The sequence below is a fragment of the Nicotiana sylvestris genome, chromosome 12, assembly GCF_000393655.2.
Source record: "Nicotiana sylvestris chromosome 12, ASM39365v2, whole genome shotgun sequence".
Lineage (NCBI taxonomy): Eukaryota > Viridiplantae > Streptophyta > Magnoliopsida > Solanales > Solanaceae > Nicotiana > Nicotiana sylvestris.
In genome coordinates this window covers 89,488,795-89,498,024 of record NC_091068.1, presented here as the reverse complement: position 1 = coordinate 89,498,024, position 9,230 = coordinate 89,488,795, and positions in this window count along the sequence as shown.

The window sequence follows — 9,230 nt, the reverse complement described above, 5'->3', positions numbered from 1 at the left end:
TTATTGTTATATCCTATAGTAATGTTTTCTAAGTGAATGGGATAATAACAAATGAAATGCCTAAAATCCTATAAACATGATTTCTAGTGAACAGTGCGAGATAATAGCAAATGAAGTGATCAAATACTATAGACATGAATTCTAATGAACATGCTAAGGCAGATTGAAAGAAAGTTCAGTGACATTCGTTCCTATAGGCAGGTTTTCTAATAACACGTACCAGCAAGAATAATTGCAGTATTTGAATTTATGCTTTGCCAGTAAACAAATAGTGTGAGTGTGTGCTTCTCTAATGACATGATTTCTATAGTGCACATATAGATCGAACGACACATATAGAAAGTGAATCAATGAGTCCTATAGGCATATTATCTACCACTTTTCATGCAAACATTAAAAATCTACCCATTCCCCGTTTTTACTAACACCCAATTGTTCATTACAAAATTATTAAAGACCCAATAATAAAGTAATTACAAATATGGTATAAATAATGGCAGTAGACCTACAACAGGCCCAAAAGAAATGCCCAGCACTGTCTGGGCCTTCAACAATTCTCATGCAGTATACCCAGTCTTCCAACAATGAGCCATATTCATCAACACAACCCAGAATCCACAGAAGAGCTCAAAGACAAATCACACAATCATATTGCCAAGCATTGAATCACTTAAACCAACTAGTTTAGATATTCAACATATAATAGGAAGGAAGGGTTAAGTGGAATAGTTCATGTTTCAAGGAGTGGTTAAAGACCCAAATCCTAGTGTGTCAGAGTTTACAAGGGTCTCAAATGGACCCTGAGCAGTTCTCACACTAGGGAGATTAGTAGTAATAGCCTTGGTAGCCTTGGCTTTTAGATGGCTAAGAATGAGAAGTTCGAAACAACATAAGTAACAAATGAGGGAGAGTGGACAATGGCTGAGGGACAAAAGTTGGAGGAATACACTTATAACTTAAAGTGGACATAGAAGGGTTAAGAACACGAAGCAACTAATCAAATAGGTCATAAAGCAAGTCCAATGTGGACTTAGAAAGAGGTTCAACACTTATAGAAATAACACATGGACATATTGAAAAAGTTAAAGGGGGGGGGGGAACAAGTTTGCAGGATTGACAAAGATTATCATGCACAAATGCACAATACTAAACAAGCTAAAATCTAAGAGGTCCAAATTATGCTAAGTATACATCCTAGTGTCATGTTAATCAGCACGTAGACATGATGAGGAACACACATTGTGATAAGCCAAATAATCAATGAAGGAACATGGTATCAAGTGAACGAAAGACATACCGAGGGACATATCAGTAGAGAAGCAAGATCATAGTCGATAGAAAAGGTATTAACACAAATTAGAACACATTACATATGCAAGACTATCATTACAGAGATTCAGAACAGAGTGGGAAAGTAAACTCATGCAGAATAGCAAATGTAGGTATTCAGGCATTGACACAGTAGACTAATTAACTAAAGAAGGTCCAAGTTATGTCAGAGATTCATCCTAATATCATGAAGCAATTCAAACAAAATGATATGACTATTCTAAAACCTCAAACAATCACTAAAGGGGTACGAGATCAAGTAAGCATGCTGAGTGACAAAATAGCAGAGAAACATGTCATAGTTAACAAAGGAAGTTCTAACACATGTCATTACAAATGTGAAGAGTTCATTGCAGAGATTCAGGACAAAGCAAGTAAGCATATTTATGAACATTCAGGCACCAATACACTAGTTAAACGAACTTATGAGGGTCAGATTATCCAAGTTAGACTTAGATAATCTCAGAACTAGCAGCGTTAAGAGAAGTTAAATGCTAAAGAGACTTAAAACAAGTGTAAAATTAACCGAGTCGTGCATAAAAGTAACCCAGAAACTCATTAATCCATGGATTTCAGAGGTGAGAATACATGCAAATCAAAGACACATAAGGATGAAATTGGAAAAGTCAAGTGGCTTGCCAGTTAAATGGACAACAACAGAGAACAAAAGATCCACAAGAACACAGAATCTCAATGCGTCAAAGTTTCCAAGAGCTTTAAAAGGACCCGGGCAAAGATATCACCAAGAGAAAGTTCGAACAATAGAATCTCAGTGGCCTAGGCTTTCAGTCGGCCAAAATAAAGTACAAAACAAGAGAATTACGGAATAATAGAACAAACATCAAAATTTCAGTGAAATTATCGATTAAAGTATGTTTCAAAGGGGAATAGGGAGGGGTTTAAATAGTAACAGAAATCGGACAAGTAAACAAGGAAACATTATAAAAGTCAAACATAAATAAGGAAGCAATAACACGCAGAATCAATAAAAATTGAATTAGGGAAAAAGTAGGTAAACCCTAGTTGACAGATATCAACGATTGGTTGGAAATCTTGGCTAATCGGATCCATATAGCCATGGCCATGATGTATATGGACTAAATACTATCCAGATTCAAGCGATTGAAATGGAATGGCCGATTCTGGGAGATAGTACTTGCCATGTTTAGGCAAGTACTAAGTGATACCATAGTTTTGTAGAAAATATCAGTATAACACACAAAAGATAAAGAAATCATGGAAAGAATCCATGATTGAGACGGATTTGGAGAGATTTGAAAGGGCGGCTAGGGTTTCTGTGGAGTGTAGAAGAGAGAATTCAAAGGCGACATATCTGGAAATATGGGGTTAGGGTTTCTAGGTTTGGTTAATTAAAATGGGGGAATGAACGAAGACTGTTGATCTTGAAAGATCAACGGATGGGATTAAAAAATGAACGGGGCTGGTCGATTAGAATGGGTACCGATCGGGTTTTGTAAAAGGGTCATTTGGCTTTGGGTTGGGGGTTCTGGGCTAAGGTATTGGGCCATTCTTGGTCCAAAAATTGATTTTATATTTGGCCAGCCTTTTAAACATACAAAGTTTAGCAAATAATTTATAAAATAAATTAGTAAATGAGTAAAAAATGCTATTTTTTGACACAAATAGTATAAATAAGGAGCATTTATATATGAATATAGACTATTATTGCAAAATTAGATCAATAGCTTTAAAAATGCTAATGTAGTTATATGAAATGAAGTAAAATATTTGAACATATATTATAGATGCAAAATAATAATTTTAGGTAACGAAGTCATCACAAAATAACTTGAAGGAGTAATTAATAATTATTCAAGTAATTTAAATGCAGCAAAATCAATATAAAAGCTCTACAAATTATGGAAAATTATAGAAAACACTTGTATTGATTTGTAAACTAAATAATGATGCAAAATTATTGTTTTAAAAGTATATATATATATTTTGAGAAAATATGAGGGCAAAATTGGGTATCCCTGGTGTTACGCGAATCAGGCCGTGTGTAGTTCTGGATCAAACGGTGAACGAAACCGATGGAGTTGGTATAGGAATGGTCGCATGATTTGGAAAAGGGTTCTTTTGGGTAGGACGGTATCAGATGAATTTATGCGGAGTCATCAATGTGAATCTGAAGGTTTATGGATGTATCATAGAGCGAGTATCTGAACGGTCATAGAGTAAAAGGAGGGTAATTGATGGTTGTCGGTTAAGTTTGAAACAATTGAAGGGTGTGAACGTTATGAATGAAAACCAGAGCGAAGACTGCTCCCGTTTAAAGAATAGTTACTTCCTGGATTACATGCAAAACTTAAACCACGATGCATGCAGATATATATGGATTATTGCGAGAATTTAAACATGTTGCAAATTTCCTTTTGACCATGAAGGTTGTCTTTGGACAGTGAGGATGATTTCCTTAGACCATGACGTCCTAGGCCATGAATTATGTGATAAGGGATTCACTGGTCATGAAATGATGTCCTCGGGCCATGAGGATGGTGCCTATGGACTATGACACCTTTGAATAATGATGTGCACTATGAGAGATCCTCAGGCTATGGAATGGTGTCTTCCAACTATGAGGATGATGCCTTCGGACTATGACGCCTTTGGACAAAATGGCGGTGTTTCAGCCCATGAAATGCAAAGATGTGACATTTGGTCATATGCAAAATTAATCAAGACAAAGCTTAGTCTTGTGTAAGATTAGGGAAGTGCTTAGCCCCAGGCGAATAGAGGATAGTGCTAAGTCTTAGATAGCGTAATGGAGATAATATTTAATCTTACACGAGGAAAAGGAAGTGCTTAGCCTTATGCAATTAGGGGGCAGTGCTTAGCCTCATGCAAGAAGAGGAGACCGTGCTTAGTCTCGATGCAAGAAAAGGTAGTGCTTAGCCTTATGCAATTAGGGAGCCAATGCATAGCCTCATGCAAAGACGCGAGCGACAATGCTTAGTTTCGATGCAAGGAAAGGTAGTGCTTAGACTTATGCAATTAGGGAGGCAGTCCTTAGCCTCGTGCAAGAAGAGGAGACAGTGCTTAGTCTCGATGCAAGGAAAGGCATTGCTTAGCTTTATGCAATTACGGAGGCAATGCTTAGCCTCATGCAAAGAGAGAGACAATACTTAGTCTCATGCAATTAGGGAGGCAATGCTTAGCTTTTTACAAGAAGAGGAGACAATTCTTAGTCTTGATACAAGGAAAGGCAGTGCTTAGCTTTATGCAATTAGGGAGGCAATGCTTAGCCTCATGCAAGAAGAGGAGACAGTGCTTAGTCTCGATGCAAGGAAAGGCAGTTCTTAGCTTTATGCAATTAGGGAGGCAATGCTTAGCCTCATGCAAAGTGGAGACAATGCTTAGTCTCATGCAGGAAAAGGCAGTGCTTAGCCTTATGCAATTAAGAAGGCAATGCTTAGCCTCATAGAAGAAAATGATGAGTGATAGTGAGAAAGTAATGTATTTCTTAGCTGGAGATGTTTGCGCTAGATAATTTATTGTCTTGAAGGAAGTGACTTGATGTGCTTGCGGATATCGTTGTCTTATTGTGCCTGCATTCAAAGAAAAATTGTGTGTTCTGTGGGGGAAGGTTGGTTCACGCTTTCATTTTCTTGCTCTATCTTTGCTCCTGCCTTGAGATCTTGTTCGAGTTACCTTGGGTAGCATCTGGCTGTAATAGAAATAAAGTTTTCAAAAAATATGCATACATTTGTAGAAATATAGTTATTTGAAATGTAATAGTATGTGATATCAAGTAATTTCTATGAATCGGTGACTGTGGCATATTTTTGAGAGACACTGCGACCTCCTTGCTTTAGAATTTTGAGGGTCCTCCTAAAAATTCTGTCCTAGTTTAAATGCAACCTTTTGACTGTTCCATATATGATGAGGGTGGCTGAACATGCATTAGAATTTTGAGGGTCCAGTTTCTGATCATGGCAAAAATGAAGATTTTATTAAGATATGACCAAACCCACAGGGCCACCTACGTATCCCCTCTTAAATGGGAATCAGGTCAAGTGTAGTTCAGTTACATCAAATGAAGAAAGGTAAATAATCATAAACTTAGTATCTCTTGACTGCGTCTGGGTTGATAGGTTTTGTCCAATTTTTCTGTCCATTTCCACAAGTATAAGTGCTTCTCCTGTTAGTACTCAATGAACCATGTATGGACCTTGCCAATTGGGTGAAAATTTCCCGTTAGCTTCATCTTGATGGGGAAAGAATCCGCTTTAGCACCAACTACCCCGGTGTGAATTGCCTTGGTATGGCCTTTTTGTTGAAAGCTCTTGCCATTCTATTCTATTAGAGTTGACCGTGACATACTGCATTCATTATCTTTCCATCAATGAGGGCCAGTTGTTCATAGAGGCTTTGTACCCATTCTGCGTCGGTGAGCTCAGCTTCTGGTATGATTCTTAGAGAATGGATTTCTACTTTGGTAGGGATAACTGCTTCAATACCATAAACCAATAAATAAGGAGTTGCCCCAGTTGATGTGCGAACCCTGGTACGATATCCCAGCAAAGCAAATGGTAGCTTCTCGTGCCATTGTTTGTAATTATCTACCATTTTCCTCAATATATTTTTGATGTTTTTGTTGGCGGCTTCTACGGCTCCGTTCATTTGCGGCCTATATGTTATGGAATTCTTATGCTTGATCTTGAAAGTTTCACATATGGCCTTTATTAAATCACTATTGAGATTGGCGGCGTTGTCGGTGATTATTAACTCTAATAATCCGAACTGACAAAAAATGCAATTCCGAACAAAATCTACGACGACCTTCTTAGTTACTGCTTTGTAAGATACAGACTCAACACACTTTGTGAAATAATCTATGGCCACTAGAATGAACCTATGCCCATTTGAAGTAGCGGGTTCGATTGGATAGATGAAATCCATGCCCCAAACGGAGAAAGGCCAGGGTGCATGTTTACCCTAAAATTCGAGTAACAATTAAATTTGTACTGTGGTTTTAAGGATATGTGATTTAATTCAATGCCAATTTGATAAATAAGGAATTAAATAGATAAATTAAAGAATAAAGTAGATCAAACCAGCATGCAAGCTAAATCTTGACCTCGGCCTGTGATGGTCTCGATGTATGATGATGGGGATAAATGATGAAACAACTCTGAAGAGCAGTGAATGAAATAGCAAAAGAGTAATGCACATATATTTTCTTATCAGTGAATAATGGGTTACAAAATGAACGGGATCCCTCTTTATATAATAGGGAAGTCCTAAATAAGGTACACTTCTAATTACAGTAGGAAATCATATTTGACAAATGTCTAACCACCGAAGACCGATCCATTCCAAAATTTACGCCGTGATCTCCAGCCTGTTGCGGGTATCATGCTCTTTTGGTTACTAAACCATAACGACATCATCTCGAATCATGCCTTCTTTAGACCTCAGTAAACAATGTCGACCTCGACATTAGAAAGGATCTTCGACCCCGAGCTCGGCATCCTGGCCTTCCGACGTGGTATCTTTTTTCCATCGAAGAACAAAATCGGGTAGCCCCGATTTCTACCGTATACAGATAGTCCCCTCGTTTCTTAGAATAAAATAATAAGAAACTACTTCAGCCTCGATTTTCTATAGGTCCCGATAATGACGTCATCCCCGTGATGTAAGCGCTCGAGGTGATCGAAATGTCCCGTCAATTTGGTTCCCCAAAACATTAAATGCTTGCCAGTGATAGTCGGCCACTAGTCCTATCGAACCGTTGCCTTGAACCTATAAATATAGGTTTCCCATTTGAATCAAAACTTTATTTTCATCTTCACCAATTTCTCTAAGTTTTTTCCTCTCTCCATCGCTTCTCTTCCACCGCCAGTTTATTCGATTTTTTTGGACCAAAAATTCCAAACTCCACTCTTTCCGCTTCATCTCCCTGAATCAATGATGGAAACCTCCAAAACTGTCCCTCAAAAGGAGAAAGCCTCTTCTTCTTATTCTTCCCGGCCGGCCGGTGACAAAACCCCGGTGGAACCGCTCCTTTAGGAGATTGTTCCCGGCCCTTGTGTCCTAAAAAAAACTTCAAAGTCGAGAAACCTCCATCGGTCCCTGGCTGATGTGAATACGTATCGAGGTATATTTGCTCGATAACGGCGAAATAGTTCGACGTCATGAAGAAAAATTGCATTTGGGGCCCGAGGTCGTGGTACAGATCCCCTCCCCCGAGAAAGCATCACTACTCACGCGAAGGGGTTTCTAAGTGTTTACACTTACCCCTTCACGTTGGGTCCCCTCGACCCAGTTATCGTTGCTTTTTACAAGACGTACCAGGTTACCCTCAGCCAGGTGCACCCCTTCTTTTGGCACATAGTGATTATGCTCCGCTTCTTCTCTAGTAAGGCCAAGGGGTTGGAATTCACTCTCAGCCATGTTATACGGCTATATCGACCTAAATCTATCGAGGATTTATCAAGCTTCAACATCGATCGACGAAGTCTTTTTTGCAAGAATCGATGAGGACAAAGATCAAGGTTGGATGAGCCGGTTCATGCAGGTAAGGATGTACGACCTCATCCCCGAGGGCAAGCTACCGTTCCTTGAGAAGTGGAACCCCGATCGTAAGTATTATACATTAATCTTTGTATTTTATTTTTTTCTTTGTGTAACACTTTCATTTGTTATACAGCGGCTGCCTGGTTGCCTTATGCGGTTCCCGACCTTGAAAACTTGGTTCAGAAGCTGGCTGCAACTTCCTCCATTGCCGAGCGCTGCTGGCATGACTTGTCAAGGGGTAAATGGGAGGCTAAAAATCATGGTAAGTTCATCGTGTATGCTTATGACATCCTTTTTAGAACATTTCCTCTTACACATATTTGACTTTCTTTTACGCAAGCCTCGAGGATATTGCTGAATTGAGGCCGGCCCCGCTTGGGAAAGAGGTGGCTCCCAAATCGGCCAAGGAAAAGAAGAGGAGAAGGGCCCCACCTTCTGATACCCAGAGCCTATGAAGAGTAGGGCTCGTAAACCGAAGGACGGTCCCGCTGCTCTATATACAGGCGTACCTCAAAAGCTATAACATGAAGAGGAGGAGGGAGAAGACGCTGGTTGTGAGCTGGTGCCTCGAAAGAGGGGGAGCATCGAAGCTCCAAAAATAGTTGGGCCGGTGATGGTTGGGGAGACTCATCCTTGAGCCGAGGAGAACTCAGAAAGTACTCGGAGCAAGGTCCCCGAGCCATTGGGGGTAAAAGATACTTTCTACCGTGATAAACAAAGGGCAAGTGTCTCCGAAGGGTTCGTTAGTAGGGCTCTTCGGAAGGGATAGAGTGCCCCAAGTGACTCTCTTGGGGCAATTAATATCGACGATTCACTGCCCGACCCTCAATTCTCTGAAGGGCAATTTCGTGAAGCTCGATCTTTGGAGACCCCCGATGTAGGAACGGCCCACGATGGGGAAGACATATTTCATAGTTGCCTTGTTGTGGTCGATGACATTTCCAACCTAGATTCAATGATGGTTATTTGATGAGGCCCATCATATCCTGAACCAGGTAATCTTCATTTCCAGTTATTATGTTTGCTTTTATCTCCTCCTCGTTGATTTCTTTCCCTTATCCATAGGTTGTGGTGCTCTATCGGGGAGCGTTCAACAAGTCCCAAGCTGAGCTGAGTCGGTGTGAGGCCGATCTCAAAAGGCTTACTGAGGAGAGAGACGCCCTCAAACCCCTCTATGTGCAGAAAGAGGAGGAGCTCAGAGACCTCCGAGCTGAATTGGCCTAGGCTCATAAGGAAGAGTTGAGTTAGACGAGTAGGTAACTAATCATTTGAATCTCAGTTACAGCGAAAGATGGAGAGGATCGAGCTGCTTCGAGGGGAGGTCGACCAAGTCAAAGCCAATTGTGTTTGGTGTAAGGAGA